We start from the raw sequence: 17,801 nt of genomic DNA on the forward strand, positions 1-17,801 counted from the left end.
ACTACACAAAAAGTTGGAACCGTTAAAATTCCACTATTCGATAAAGAAAATTATGTTATGTGGAAGAAGAAGATGCTATTGTTTTTACAAGTTACAAATCCCAAATATCTGGAAGTGTTAAAGAAGGGTCCAAAAATTCCGATGGTTATTGAACCAGAAGTGATAGAAAATGATGTTGTGATTACCAAAGCTAGAACTTATGTAAAGAATCCTGAGGATTTTTCTCCTGCTGAAAAAGAAGAAGCCTCCCTGGATGCTAGCCTTCAATTAATTTTAGTTGATTCCCTTGATCCCTTGATAAATAGACATGTGATGAACTATAAAGATTCCAAACACATCTGGAAAACTATTGAGGTGATTAATGAAGGCACAGAGGAAGTTAGGGAGAACAAGTTAGAGATCCTAACCTCTGAGTATGAATACTTTAAATCCAATCCAGGAGAAAGAATCACTGAAGTGTTTGAGAGGTACAATGCATTGATCAACAACTTGAACATGAATGGTAAATACTATTCAATCAGGGAGGTCAACAAAAAGTTCCTTTTAACACTGCCAACTCATCTCGAACATAGAATTACTGTCATAAGAGAAGCAAGAGATCTGAGTGACATTTCTTTGGAAAAGCTCTATGGTGTGTTAAAAACCTATGAGTTGGAGCAGATTCAGCAGAAGGAAGTCTACGGGAAAGGAAGAGTGGTCAGCACATCTACTGCTCTAGTAGCTGAAGAACAACAACAACAACAATAACAACCACAACAACAACAACAATCTCAACAGTCAGAGAGAATGGTACAGTCTTCCAAGGCTGAAGAAAATGTGATAGTAACAGAATTTGATCCTCCTACTACAAATCAATTAGGAGATAATTTTTATTCCTTGGAAGAACTGGAGCAATTGGAAGATGAGTCAATGGCCCTGATTGTCAAGAGATTCTCCAATGTCAGATTCAAGAGGAATCCCAAGTTCAAGTACAAGTCCAACTACAACAGATTCCAGAAAGGTGGATCTTCATCCTCTAACACCAGTAGTGGTGGGTACAACACAGGGATGGTTGATCGAAGCACCATTCGATGCTTTAACTGCAATGAGTTGGGACACTTTGCCACAGAATGCAGGAAACCAAAACAAGTTAGGAAGAACTCTTATGATTCTAATCAGAAGAGTAAATCTGAAAGGGATTACCTGGAAAAGGGAAGAAGCTGGGATGATACTGACAGTGAAGATGAAGAAGTTGGGAATCTTTCTCTCATGGCTAGTGATGCAAACACCTCATCGTCAAGAAAAGAGGTAAAATTTACTGATACTGAATTAGTTTATCATCTAGGAGGCTTCTTAGATTGTGCTCGTCGTGATAATGAAATGTTAACACAACAAATCAAAGACCTTGAGAAAGAGGTCAATGAATTAAGACTTGTGCACATTAATCAAGATAAATTAAAAGAACAAGTATCTATTCTAGAGAATAGAGTTGACTGTTATAGACAACTCGAAACTATTCTCAAAGACAAGATCACCGGTCTTGAGAATAAGGTCAAAGCTTACTTTAATTCTTGCTCTAAGGCTAAAGAGTTCTACAATAAGCAAGCTATTAATCAAACATCTGGAGTAGGTTATGATTATAATATTGCTATTGGAGAATTAGGCATAAACTCCCCTCCTCATGTTTGTGCTAAAGGTAGGGAAGTACCACATGTGCTTAAGGGTGTTGATGAACCCCTCTATAAAAAATCAATTGCTGAACCATTTGATGAGACCTCATTTATTATTCAAGAAGAAATCCGTGCTGAAGATCTTCCTAATGAGAAAGTTATTTCCAAGTCAAGTGTGTCAAAGGTTCCAGTCAAAGTTGTGAAAGCAACTGAGACTAACTCAGACACACATGAGTTGGATAACAAAAATGCCATATCTACCATGCATAAATTGCCTGTTGTTAATCCCTCTCATAAAGCATGTGGTGTTCCTGATTGTATGTCTTGTGCTTTTAATTTGATGTATGCTTATTTTAATGGTAAGCATGTTTCTAATGATAAGACTACTCCTCTTCAGCATGTGAATAATAAGAAGCATAATACATCTAAGACTGCTAGTCCTCCTAAAACTAGAAAGGAGACATTTATGCCTAAGCCTAAACAGAAATTTGTCAAGGCTGTTTACAAGGTCAAATGTCCAATCGTTGAGAAAGTTGAGAACATAAAGGTTAAGAATGTTGTTTTGCCTGATAAAGGCCAATTTTACAAGTATGCCGGACCCAACCAAGCTTGGGTTCCGAAGAAGGTCTAATCCATTTGTATTACAGGGCATTAAACAGGTACAACCCGTAGTGTGGATTCTTGACAGCGTATCGTCAAGACATATGACCGAGATAGAGCCCTGCTATCAAATGTGGTTGAGAAAGCTGGCCCAATGGTTACCTTTGGAGATAACAACAAAGGTCTAATTGAGGGATATGGCTGTTTGCTAGCTGGTAATGTTATCATTGAAAATGTGTATGTTGTACAAGGACTTGAACACAACCTGCTTAGTATTAGTCAGTTCTGTGACAACGGCTACAATGTTTTATTCGACAAGCTGAAGTGTCAGATTCTGCACAAGAAAAATGAAAAACTCTCCTTGATGGGAATTCTGAAAGGAAATCTATTCATAGCTGACATGAACTCTGGAAGCAATCCTGAAGTTAATTATTTCTATTCAAAGGCATCATCAGATGAGAGTTGGCTCTGGCACAAGAGACTTTCCCATCTCAATTTCAAAACAATGAATTCTCTTGTCAAAAGAGAATTGGTCAGAGGTCTGCCTCAGCTGGAATTCTCCCCAGAAGGACTATGTGAGGCTTGCCAGAAAGGAAAGTCAAAGAAAGCAAGTCACAAAGGCACTGACACATCCTCCATAACTGGTGTTCTGCAATTATTGCACATGGATTTATTTGGACAGTTAATGTTCTTTCGATGTCAAAGAGGTGTTACTGTCTTGTGATAGTTGATGACTATTCCAAGTATACGTGGGTTTTATTCCTTCAATCTAAGGATGAAACACCACAAGTTGTGATTGATCATATCAAGTTGATCGAGTTAGATTCTAATGTCCCTGTTAGAGCAATAAGGTCAGATAATGGAACATAATTCAAGAATTCACTTCTCAATGGATTCTGTACAGACAAAGGGATTACCAGACAATTTTCAGCTCCTAGAACCCCTCAGTAAAATGGAGTGGTAGAAAGGGAGAATCGTACATTGATTGAAGCTGCAAGAACTGATGTTAAGTGAATCAGGTCTTCCAATATACTTTTGGGCTGAAGCTGTCAATACTGCATGTTATACTCAGAATCAAACTCTAATCAACAAAGACTTCATGAAAACTCTTTATGAGATTATGAATGAACAGAATCCTTCTATCAAATACTTTCATGTATTTGGTGCCAGATGCTTCGTGCTCAAGGATGGAGATGATCGTCGTGGTAAATTCGAGGCAAAGGCATATGAGGGTATTTTTGTTGGATATGGAAGAAGATCATACAGGGTGTATATCATTGATCAACACAAAGTAACTGAAAGTATAAATGTTATATTTGATGACACTAAACTCCCTAGTATCCAAACTGAAGATCCTTCTGAGAAACTGAAGTTTGATGATATGTCAGATTCAGAATCAGAACATGATCAAGAACCTGAGGTTGTTGCTGGTGAAGAATCTATTAATCATGATGATACTCAAGGTAATGGTGATGGAAACATTGGCAACAATGGAGATACCACTGCTACTGACGAAGAATCATCAAGTCAACCTGACAACAACTCAGGGGGAGATGCTGAAGGATCAACTAGTAGGACACAACATCCCAATGTGTTTCGAGGCGAATCATCAAGATCAAATCTTCCAAGACAGACTGTCTGGAATAAAGCTCATCCTTTTGAGTTGATTATTGGTGATCTAGATGTTGGAGTCAGAACTAGACGTGCTACTCAAAATGAATGTCTATTCTCAGGATTTCTTTCTGAGATGGAACCTAAGAAGATTGAAGAAGCACTGACTGATCCAGATTGGGTGATTGCTATGCAAGATGAACTCAATCAGTTTGAACATCAACAAGTCTGGAAACTGGTACCTAGACCTACACACAAGAAAGTTGTTGGTACTTGGTGGGTATTCAGGAATAAACTAGATGAAGATGGTGTGGTTACAAGAAACAAAGCAAGACTGGTAGCTAAAAGGTATTCTCAAGCTGAAGGCATTGATTATGATGAAACCTATGCTCTAGTGGCTAGACTAGAGGCCATGAGGATATTTCTGGCATTCGCAGCATCCTCTAACTTTAAAGTTTATCAAATGGATGTCAAGAGTGCCTTTCTGAATGGAAAGCTGGATGAAGAGGTGTATGTAGAGCAACCTCCTGGTTTTGAAGATCCAGATCATTTGGATTTTGTCTACTTTCTTTTCAAGGCTATTTATGGACTCAAACAGTCTCCGAGAAAATGGTATGACACTCTCTCTGAATTTCTTATTGAAAATAGCTTTATTAGAGGTGTCATAGACAAAACTCTCTTTTCTAAAAAGCATAAGAATGATACTATATTAGTCCAAGTCTATGTGGATGATATAATATTTGGGTCTACTAATGATAATCTCTGTAAGAGGTTTGCTAAGTTAATGCACATCAAATTTGAAATGAGCATGATGGGAGAGCTGAAGTTCTTTCTTGGATTACAAGTAAATCAAAGGTTAGATGGAACTTTTATTTGTCAATCCAAGTATCTCAAGGAACTCCTCAAAAAGTATAATCTAGAGGATTCTGCATCAGCAAGGACTCCGTCAACTACAGCTGTCAAGCTTGGACCATGTGAAAACTCCATTAAGGTAGATGTCACAAGCTACAGAGGTATGATTGGCTCGTTACTCTATCTTACTGCAAGTAGACCAGATATTATGTATGCTACATGCTTATGTGCAAGGTTCCAAGCGGATCCTAGAGATATTCATCTCGTTGCTATTAAACGAATCTTGAGATATCTTAAGGGAACACCAAATCTAGGTATTTGGTACCCTAAAGAATCTGGTTTTAACCTTGTTGGATATACAGATTCAGATTACGCAAGAAGTGTTATTGATAGGAAAAGCACTTCAGGGAGTTGTCAATTCCTAGGTAGCAGACTAGTCTCATGGTACAACAAGAAACATCAAACAGTTTCCAATTCAACGGCCGAGGCTGAATATATTGCTGCTGGAAGCTGCTGTGCTCAGATCTTTTGGATTAGGAATCAGCTACGGGACTATGACTCTGTATTGAATAAAATACCTATTCTATGTGACAATACAAGTGCAATAGCCATCACCAACAACCCTGTGCAGCATACAAGGACCAAGCACATTGACATCAGGTATCATTTTATTAGAGAGCACGTCATGAATGGTACTGTTGAACTATTTTTTGTTCCAACAGAAGAACAAATAGCAGATATTTTCACTAAACCTCTTGACGAATCCACATTTACCAGATTAGTTGGTAAATTGGGTATGTTGAATAGCTTTAGTGATTAAACTTGTTAATATCTAAAATCTGTTCTTGAATGAATTTATAAATGAATTTTTCATAAATAAAAAATTCATTTGCAAATTTATTTTATCATATTTTCCATAATTCTTGCTTATTTCTATGTAAGTTTTATTATCTTATCTTATTTATTTATTCTACTTGTTAATTTTAATATCTCAGAATATTTTATTTTCCCTAAAAATATTTTTCTATGAATTTTATTTGCTAAAATTCAACAGAAATCTACTTTTGGAATAAAATATAATTACTTCTGAAATATTTTTTTTTGTATATAAATTCTGTAACTGTGTATATACAAATTCTGTTAATAATTATTTTATTACTGTAATGACAATTGGCAAGACAATTGTAATTGTCTTGCTGAAAGTCATTTCAGTATATATATGTGTTTAATTTTGTTTTTCAGTTTAATTTTATACTGGCAAGACAATCGGTATGACTATCAATAGTCTTGCCAGTAATAAAATTTATATCAAATTTATTTGTTTTTATTTTTTTATACTAGAATGACAATCGGTATGACTATCGATTATCTTTCTAGTTTACTCTGTTTTAATTCATCTATTTTATACTGGTATGACAATCGGTATGACTATCAGATTGTCATACCAATTATATTTTTAGTATTTTTTTTGTTATTTCCATTAGCCTGGTATGACAATCGGGAAGACAATTGGTATGACTTTCCTCGATTGTCATACAAGTTGTCCTACTTAAGTTCTTTTTTGTTTTTTTTATTTGTAATCAGTTTACTTGTTTTCTTTCAAATTCCAGCAGTCTTGTTTCTCTCTCTCTCTATTCGATCAAACACAAACCGCCATTGTTGTCTTCTTGCTCGAGTTTTTACTCAGCACACTTTACTGTTATATATATACATATTCGTGTGTATACATACAGTAAGGAAGTGCTGTCGATTTTTTGTTAAAACTATTTTCACTTCATTTTTTTTGTTCCCTTCAAAATTAGTTTATGTTTGTTTATCTTTGGGTATTTTTAGTTAATTTTGTTTTGTGTCTTGTGCGTTTTTTAGATCTTTTATTGTGAGTTAAGAAAATTAACGAGATACATTACTTTCTAAATTTTTCGGATATAATTGATTTAATTCAAATTATTAATTTTTTTTTAATTAATTCGAATTTTCTTAATATTACTCTTAAAATTCTTAAAGTGTGTGTTTTATTATAATTTTTAATGGCTCTCAATTTCCAAATTGTCTCGCATAATCTTGTTGGTTATTTTAATCCAGAAAAGTGTGATGTGGAAAAATTTAAGCCGTGGATTAGATTTTTAAATGACCACTCAATTGTTAGCTCTGCTATTAAATCAAATGTGCTTTTAAATGTCGATCTGCTCAGACTGATTTGCACAACCTCTACTGTGGCCGATGATTTTAAATCTTTTTCATTCACCGTGGCAAACACACAGTATGTAGTTAATGAAACAGTCGTCAATCGAGCGTTAAATTTTCCAATGGACAATTTCTGTAATTTACCCTCTGAAAATGATATTTCAAACTTTTTCCATGCTATTCACTATCAGGGGGTGATTAATTTAACCAAGTTGTCTAAATCCAATTTGGTTTCTGAATGGGATATTTTCTTCGATACACTTTCCAAAGTGTTTGCCAACTGCACTAAATCCAACTTTCACAACATCACTTCCATTCTGCAGTATATTGATCTTGCGGTTGTTTTCAATCAAAGGATCAATTTTGGCAAACTACTTTTACCCATTCTTCTGAGACTTTTCACTACTGCTTTACGTGATCATTCTACAAATCGTAGGGTTTCGTGCTACTACGCTCGTTTTCTTATGCTTATAGCAGAACATCTTCTCACACGTGAGCATAAGGCTCTTTTTGCTAACTCTTCAGTAACTGAAACCCCTCCAGTAAGCAAAAAGATTTACACACGCTAAGACACAACCTTCAAATTCATGCAAGTTCCAGTACTTGTATATGCTTTCATGGCCACTTACATTCCTTTACCAATTTTCAATCTTCCCGGTCATGAACAGCAAGCTCAACCTCCAGTGGTTCAAGCCACTCAGGCTCAAACATCAGATGCTCTTCCACTGCAGGTAATAATTCCTCACCCTCAAACTATTCCTACTTCTGTTGAAAGACCCCCAGTGGTTGATAGGGCTGACCATGAAGTTGTAGAACCACAGCTTCAATCCCAGGTCATAGAGCCAAACACAGAGTCACAACCTTTCTCAACCTCTCCCCCACTGTCTAAAATGTTATCTAAAAGGTTAGTAGGAAGTAGTATGTTGTTGGATGTGAATGAACCCTCAGCTCTGCCTCCTCCCAAGAAAAGAAGAACATTTACTGAGGCATCTGAAAGCCCATCCTTGTCCTCCCAACAGGACATGGACTTTGATATGGCCAGTGTACAGTTACTAGAGACATTCTATCAACAGGATAAATCTATTGAAATTCGCCATAGGGCCATGGCATCCTGTACTGAGTCAAGCACACTTCCATTACTCACAATGGAAGCATACAGACTAATAGATGATACTCAGGACACAGAGCGAGGAGTGCACATTGAGTCGGTTACAGTGCCTGCCACAGTTACGGCAGAAGAGCAGTCGCATGCTTCTGAGGGAAAATCTGACTCTCAGCCACCTTTAATAGAGTCATTTTCTCCCCTCCCAGATCCAACACCTCTGGCTCCCTCACGGGATTCTCCACTCGCAGATTTATCTGGAGAAAGTGGAGGGCAACTCGGTCAATCTATCCCTGAAGCAATTCAGACATCTATTTCACATGAAAAGATAGGTTTGACTGAGGATCGGGACTCGCGAATTCCCATTGCACCACCACTGACCTCTCTTGAAGAGGCTAGGGTGATTTCAATTGCAGGTACAGAAGATCAGCAACAGCAAGGCTCCTCACGAGCAATATAATTGAGAGATACACAAGCACGTGAGTTGAGTGAACCAAACAGGAGAGATATTCAGGTGAGCGCACACACAGACACAAACACTGAAAATCTGTTAGCTCAAATTAATGATCTGAAAGAACAACTTGCAAAAAGTCAGGCTGAGGCTCAATCATTCAAAGCACAAGTGGTTGAACGGTCTTCTTCTTCCACCTCTGTCAATAATCAGCTGGCTCTCATCAGGACTGAGATATCAGATTTGAAGACCTCTGTTGTACCAAAGCTTAACTCAATCCAGGCATCTCCAACTTTATCAACTGAAGACATTTCAAACTTCTGCTCTCTTCATTCAAGAATGACTTCTCTTGAAGACTTGGTTGAAATGAATCATTCACTGGACTCCTCCCGATTTCTGAAGATAGAGACGGGCATGGAACATCTCAATGAAGGAATGAAGCACTTGTGTTTCATGATCAAAAATTCTCACTGCCCTAATGAAGAACAAAGGACTTTCTTTGAAGGGCCGTCTGGTGGAGGCTCAGGCTCTGGAGGTGATGGAGGTCATGGAGGGTCTAGAGGAAAGTCTGTAGAGGATTCCTCAACTAAGGGGGAGAAGAAAGGGAGAAGTGGAAAGGGAAAAGATAAAGATTCTTCTGCTGGAGACACAGAGAAGGCTGACGATGTCTACTATAGTGGAGAACAGGATGACTTTGATATTTTTTACATTCCCACTGAACCAGTCTTGGAAGATAAAGATGGTTTCTTTGAAGCTGAGGAGGAAAGTGATTTTGGAGAATGGGAAGAGGAAGCTCAAGTGGATCCTGTTTTTGAGAAAGAGTTTCAGCAGCAGCAGTCAGAGTTGAAAAGAAAAGAAGTTGAACTCAAAAAGGTATCCCAGATCATTGACATGAGGAAAAACATTGAACGAACAGAAACTCTTGAAAAGCAACGTCTTCATGACATTAAAGCTAAAGAAAGGAGAAGAGATGTCAAACTGAAGATTGGTGAAAAATGGGATGAAGCTATGTATCAGCTAAGCACAAACAATGATAGGCAGTTTCTACATCTTCTTGACAAGCTGGAGATCTCTAATCCAAACAATGACGTGTACATGAATGCTATCAAGACTGAAGTCTCAAGGATCACAGCTGCCTTTGACAGATCTCTAAATGAAATGAGCATATTTTTATATTGTCAGAGCAAAGGATCTTTCAAGGTATCACTTCATTTTTTTGAGAATCGTTCTTTATCAGAGATTTAGGTTCTTCTCAACAAAGTCAAAAGAAGCTCAGAATTGAATGAAGTTCTTCGAGAAAGGCTCAAAGAGTTTGCCAACAGGGCTAGTCCTCAAGTGGTCAACAATCCTCATCAGGTAAGATTCTTTAAGTCTGACTGTCTTCAAATCTTCCAGCTCGATTCACAATCTCTTAAAGACTACTCTGCTAAGCATCTTGTCTGGATGGAACATCACTTAAGAACTGCTAGATATTCATCCTTGTTGAAAACTCAAGCAGCTGATCTGATTCAAGCTTATTGTGAAAAGAATATTAAAAGGTACAATCAGTTCAAGAATAAGCTAAAGTCAGTTGGAGTTCAACCAGTCAGACCAGCCAGCTTCACTTCTGAAAAGGATCGTGTCTTTGACAAGGAGTTGCTTCAAGATTTGGAAGAAGGTGAATTCGGAAGGGAAGACAACTGAATTCAATTAGCTCAAAATTTAATGTAATATGATTAGAGCTTTATGAATCAAGATAGACTAATGTAGTTATATGTTCAGTCTAGAGGAACATCTATCTTGTATTCACTTGTAAATTTCTTTTGGAATCTGGAAAATGTTAAATATAATCCAGAACTTTTCTGCTATTTAGTTTGCATTACTGTTTATATCTTTTTCTTATTTGTTAGTTGAGTTATCCTCTAGGTATTTGTTGTTATTGTCTAACAAACAAATAGGGGGAGATTGAAAGGCATATGTCATAGACTATTTGTTTATTCGAGGATTTAACTCAACTCAAATAAGGATGTAACAAGTAAATAGTGGTTCTATCGTCAGAGAGATCTCTCAAAGTAACATATGTCAAAGGATTAAGTAACATTATTCATCTACAGACTTGAGGACTTAATTCACTGGAAGAAGCTCAAGAAATTGATCAAGCCTCAGTGATATAAATCAAGATTGTGGAGTTAATCAAGTGACAGAGATCTCGTCACGGTATCAATTAATTACAGGGATTTAATCTGAAGAAAATCAAGACATGAAGAAACATCACAGATGTTAGTCATTCATGAACCAGACAGTACATCGAGTGTCAACATTGAAGTGGTGAAATGGATTTATAAGTTTTAGTGATTTTCAGCAGATTTTCAGAAGAGTGGTTGCTGTTCAAGATTAGTATTAATTCTCTATTAATTAATTAAGTCATATAATTTAATTAAGAAAATAAATTAAATCTGCAAAGATTAATTTATTGATTAATTGAATTAATTGGTTAATTAATTCTGAATTAATATTATACATTTTTCAGAAATGATTTTGAATTAATATTCAAAATTAAATCAGCAAGACAAATATTTGAACTGGTATGACAATTGAATTATTTGGTATATTTGAACTGGTATGACAATCATGATTGGATTGTAATATAAAAGAGCAGCAGCTGATTTTCAATAGACAGGTGCATTGAATATCAAATATACAGAAGAACACAGAACCAAGAAAACAGCAGAGAACTTATTGCAATTTCTCAGATCATTAATTTCTAGTATTCATTGTTAAATCTAAACCACTAGAAATCCTTTTCTTGTTCTTGTGTAACTATCTAGCGGATCAAAATCCCTAGAACTTAATATCAAATTGCTTTTAGCATTTGATCCTTTTTATTTCAAAAATAGAAAAAGTTCATGTCGAATTTATTCTAGATTTGGAATAATTTATTTGAGATTAATCCCTTGTAAACGATACCGTTGTTATAACACCTTTCAAGTTTAATAATATTTTTATTTAACTTGAATTTTGTTTCATTTTTTTATTCCGCATTTTATTCGATTAAACCGTATAGTTTGTATTCAACCCCCCTTCTACAAACATATTGAGACCTAACAAAAAACATCGCCCCAAAAACACGAGTACTCAAAGAAAAGGCAATATACCTGCTTGTGGCAAAAATTGTGTCATAATATTCCATATGACACTTAGAAACAGCCCTCCGCTGGACCGCCCGTCCCGATCACTTACGCAATTATGATCCAATCTTAAAACCTTTTATTGAGAAGGGGTCACAATAATCGACACCTGAAATAATTTTATTCCCCCATTTACTTGGCTAGGAATATTCGCAACCAAATCATCTTTTCTCAAAGTCCAAAACATTTATAAAACCAGTAATTTGATAAGTAAAATCACTTAGCTATTCTGAACATAGAATAGAAGAAGAATACTTGCATAAACAGAATCATTTAATTCAGCAATATGTAAAATATTTATCTATTCTGAACTGAGAATAGGGAAAGCAATATTTGCGTAATAGGATTCAAAATATATATCACTTGAACAATAAGTGATGATAGAAATACTTACCTTTGGGTTTTTAGCAGTTAGTCACACTCGCAACGACACATCTGTCTTAGTCTGGCATCTCAAGGCATCAACAGTCTTTTACTTCGTTAATTCTCTGGTTTGCTGCTCATGCAGTGCTGCAACCCAAGATTCCATACTATTCAAATCTACTCTTCATCCATTCCATCTAGTCCTATTCGTCTTGAAAGACTCGTATCAATAGTTAAAATATACAACTTTAATCGTTTTAACGATAATTACTCGACGAATTGGACGTCAAAACCCTATTGTCTACCCATATGATAGCCCACACATAATTACAACAGTCAAACACATGAATTCTGACTCACATACGCACATAATTCACATAACATATAAACACATAATCCACGTAGCACATAATTCATATCACATATGACTCGGTTCATCAAAACATTCGACTCGGTGTGTTTAAAACTCAAATCGGGTCAAAAATATGATTTATCGATCAAAAATTGACTCAGAATGATTCGTAAAACAAGCGACCTTTCGAAACAATAAGGATTTGGGTCTTAAAAGTATTTTTATTGAAAGCGAAATATTTTTATGAGTCAGTACGCGTTCACTTTGTATTAAACGGACGAACGGTTTATTTGTAAAATATCTTGTCCCAACAACACATAATTAGGTTTCGTAAAATTTAATTACATATCCTTGTTCAACGTCTCCGATAATTATAGGTTACGTCCTGTATTTTCGAAATTAATTTCCTGAAAATCGGGCAGCGTCTCCTTTGTTTATCGGCCTACCCGTCGTACAATTCGACGTCAAATCAATCACAACCGCAAACAATCGCAATCATCCAATTCACAACCAATTTCACCACTCCCAACCACCAATAAGACCTCAATTTATTAATTATTATTTGTTTTCGTTTCGTAATTAACATCACGAACTAATTTATTTAATTTATAAACGTAGGACTCAGATTAAAATCATCACGGTCCACCGTCAGCTCGCCGAAACTAATCGTCGACGACGATAAAATTCGAGGGTTTCCGTTTATTACGGATGTCCGACACGAATTCCATCGATTAATTCTTATAATTTTTTTCTGTACGAAATAATTTATTTCACGACCATTATTCAAACGATTCCCTGCAAAAAAAATAATAAAAATTCCGTCCTAAGTAACCAAGTTAACAAAAGCAACAGAGTCGAGTATAGTACAGACACCCGCGCAAAGGCACGCGGCCCACACGCCGGTCACCTCGCCGGAAAGAAACCGGCGGTAACCAGAATTTCAACACAGTCATATTACCACACAATAATCCAACTGTACATACATATGCGTGTATATACATGCGCATATACATATAAATCGGAAGAAAGAGACAAGCAGCAACTAATACCAGAAAAGGAAGAAGACAACGGCGGCGATGGCTGAAAGAATAGGAGGCACCGGGACAGGGGAGAAGCACCGACGGGAGGAAGAAAAAGGAGAGAGAAAAAGAGGAAAACGAGAGAAGAAAGAGATGGGATAGAGATCGATTGAAGAGAGAGATAGGAGAGGTCGAAGAGAGGTCGAAGAGAGATTCGAGAGAGGAGATAACGGAGTCGGCTGGGAGATAAACAAAATAGGGATAAAATTGAGTATATTTATCGGGTTGTGTACCCTGAAAATCTGAATTTGCCATAAAGCTTTAATATTTTAACGAATAATTTACAGGTAAAAGTAACCCGAAAATTCACAAAAACAGTTTTAGGTTAATTTAAAACTATTAATGTAAAATTGTCAAAAAAAAATAAATCGTTTTTTAAAACGCGCACCCGACTCGCGTTCTGCAAATTAACGAAAAGCCCGCGGTTAAATAAAAGCCAGAAAATTTCCGAAATAATTTTGAAATCCTTTAAATATTCCAAACTTAATTAAATAAAATTTTCATGATTTTTGAAGCATTCTGGAATTAAATACTGATTTTACAATTTAATGAAGTCAGAAAATCATTTAACGATAAATAATCAATAAAATGTTGGTTTCTAAATTGTATAAACTCCTAAAAAAATACTAAATAAAATTATAAAGCAACCAAAATAATTTTTGAAATAATTTTAGTATTTATAAAAATAAATATTCAATAAAATCAGTAATAAAATCAGTAATCTATTTATCTCTATATCTCTTTCTCTTTCTCTCTATTCTTCTTTCTCGCGATCAGTAAAAGCGATTTTATTGAGGAATTGGTCAAATGCTATGTAGATGGAACAATGGTGCAGAGTGAAGCTTTCTTGATAACTGTGTGGCATATAGAATTTCAGTGTTTTTGGAAATTTTAAGAAAAGTTACATATGCAAGATTGGAAAGTTGGTAGTAAGACCTTTAGTGCTTTCTTCTACTGATTCCGAGGACGAAATCTTTATAAGGGGGGTAGATTGTAATATCCCATATTTTAAGATATTATTATTATAATTATTTGGAATTGTTTAATGTGATTTTTATGTGACTTCTAGGTGAATTACCTGGTAATTGGAGTTGATGTTTTGCATGTTTATATATGATATTATATGAGTATTTTCATTTTTATATGTGCAGAATAAAATATAGATAATTGTGATATTTTTCTAGTAATTTTTGGCGAGTAATATGAAAACTCCTTCCAACCTCAACCGTTTTTGCGTTTTACAACCCGAAACTCTTCGAAAAACTCCTTCCTAACCTAATCTGGATATTCTAAACATTTTTCGTGTTATAACTTTTTCGATCCGGATTACGGTTTGACCCGTATGCGTCCCGACGCAAAATTTTCAATACGATAAACATTTTATTAGATCAACAAAACCCGTATTATTGAGAGACGGGATATATTACATTATTTTCGTATAAAGTATTTTATAAGAAGCCTGGTTTTGATAATTATCCAAATTTTATATTAAATTGTATCATTTTTATCGTTACTTAGCGGCTAAGTAACCTATTTTCGGATCCGATATGATCTAATAGGATAATTGTTACGTGTTTAAGATGCATTTATATGAATCAATCCGTAATTTAGGCGTGTGTTTATTTTCGTTATTCGTTTTATCTCGTTTTATGTTTGTTGAATGTATTTTGTACGTGTTCGAGTTTTTCGGTTAATTTAAGTATTGTTTTTGTTTTTGAAAATAAACGGACCGGGACCCCATCGGCACGTCAAAGCCCACAAAATTTATGTTTTTATTTTTATAAAATTATTCGTATTTCAAATACCCAGTATTTCTGTATATTTGAATTATTCACAATTTTTGGGGAATTTTGATACAAATTTTATATTATACTATTTTTAAAATTATTCCCCGTAATTATCATTTTGGGGCTTAATTATTTTAATTATGGGAATAAAAATATCCTAAATTGATTTTGGGTATTTATTTTTCAGATATTATAAGTAGCTGATTATCTTATTTATTTTATTTTTTATTTTGCATTTTATTTTCTGAAAAATAAGAACACTTTGGGGGTAAAATTCTTGGGCAAAGCTTTGATTCATGATTTTGATTGATTCCGGGAACCAAATCAAACGTTCTACACACCAAAACGATCCTTGTTTCAAGCTCTTTCTGTTGATATCAACACCACAAATCGAGGTGCAGTGTTTTGTAAATTTGATTTTTCAAGTTATTGCTTACATTCGTTTTTGATTCTTGAGTATTGTTTGTTGTTTTTGTTAGTTGATAAATGTTCCTGAGATCATAAGGAATGATTTGGTGTTTTATTTTGTTGATTTTGATCAAGAATTGATTGAGTTCGAATTTATTAGTTTAGCAGTTTTTAAATCAAATTTGTGGAGTGTTTTTGGTGTTCTTGATGTGTATAGGTCACCTGAATAGATTACAGATGGTTTAAACTTTATTTTGGTAGTTAAATCAGTGATTTTGGTGTTGAAACGGATGAAAACCGGGGTCTGGCCGGATCTTGAGCTCGCCGTAAGTTATGGTGATTTTGGCCGGAAATCATAATTATGGTGATTGTTGTCGAGTCTAGGTTGCTATAGTTGTTACAGGGAGAGTTTTGAATTGATCTGGGTGCTAGAGCTCGTGAAAAAGAGCTATTAGGAGGCCAGGGAAGGGCTGGCCGGAGTTTTAATCCGGCGACCGGAACGACCACCGGTTTCTGGTTTCCCAGATTCCGGCGGACCTGTTCTTGGTCCAGCCCGGTTTCAACCCTGATGGGTTTTTTTAATAACCCGGGTTCAATCCATTTTTCCCAATTGCAAAATTCAAAAATCTGTTTCTGCAGATTTTCTTTTTAAAATAATTCAAAATTCATTTTGTTTTTCCAAAAATCATTTATTTTATTTCCAAAAATCATTTATTTATTATTTTAAATTCTAAAAATTATTTTCATAATTGTTTTATATTAGGTCACACACACTGTAGAAGGGGGTTGAATACATTGTATACTACAATCAAATCGAATTAAGAAAACAAGTATGAAACACAGAATAATCTTATTAATAAAACAATATTACAATGGAACCGTTTCTCTCCCAGTGATGAACAAATATCACGAGAGCTGCTAGAGTTACAATGAATAATATTCTCAATTATGATAACACATATAGTGTACACCCTATGCTGTGTTTATATAGACACACAGTTACAAGATAATCTTATAATTGATATCGAATATAAGTCTGCATCCTAAAATATATCAATTAGTTATCTTTTCCTCCAAGTCTTCTATTCTTCATAGAATTCTTCTCCATGCATATCTCTTCTTGTTTTAGTCTTGATCTTCTTTCCTTTCAATCAGCCACCTTCCTAATCTGAAAGTCTTCTTAAGTCCTGATATTATCTCCTGATAAATATCTTCTGATATCTTAAGTTCTGATATCTTAAGTTCTGACTTCAGTATAAGTACCGATTTCCAGTTAAGTCCATATTTGTCCTGTTAGTCAAGATCTGAAACTAAACACAAATCATTATTAGACATGACATCATAAATATATCTAACATTTTAAATTTCAAAAATTATTTCTTTTATTATTTTCAAAAATCCATATTTATTTTAATTATTTATAATTTGTTGTAATTGATTAATTATTGATTTAATTAATTGGTTAATTCATTTAATCAATTAATTTTATTTATAAATAATTAAATAAAATACAATTATTTATAATTAATTAAATAAATCTTAAAAATTAATTTTAAGCTTCTATAAATTATATTTTAGTATTTAAAAATAAATTAATGTTATTATTAATTGATTTAATTCTATTTAATTCTTATTTTATTCGTAATAAATAAACTGTTCGTCCGTTTAATACGAAACGATCACCTCTAGACTCAGAAAAATATTCCGCTTTCATTAAAAATACTTTCGAGACCCAAATTCTTTCGTTTCGAAAGGTCGCTTGTTTTACAAGTCATTCTGAGTCGAGTGTTGATCGAAAATTCATATTTTAACCCGATTTCAGTTTAAACGTACCGAGTCGAACCTTTTGACGAACCGAGTCATATGTGATATGAATTATGTGATACATGACTTATGTGTTTACGTGCTATGTGAATTACATGCGTATGTGAGTCCATTGTCTTGTGTTCGACCGTTACAATTATATGCGGGTCATCGTATGGGTAGACGATAGGGTTTTGACGCGCAGCTCGTCGAAGTAATTATCAGTTTAGACAATTAAAGTATGATCTTTTAATTATAGATGCGGATCGTTTGAGTTGATAAGGACAAGATATTGGATAAAGAGTGCAATGGAATGGTATTGGATATCTGGCTTCTAGCAATCTGAGGAGCAGCATATCAGTAAAGTGTTGAAAAGGAAGACGGAGATGTTTT

This window comes from Apium graveolens, chromosome 9 (assembly GCF_009905375.1).
Source record: "Apium graveolens cultivar Ventura chromosome 9, ASM990537v1, whole genome shotgun sequence".
NCBI lineage: Eukaryota > Viridiplantae > Streptophyta > Magnoliopsida > Apiales > Apiaceae > Apium > Apium graveolens.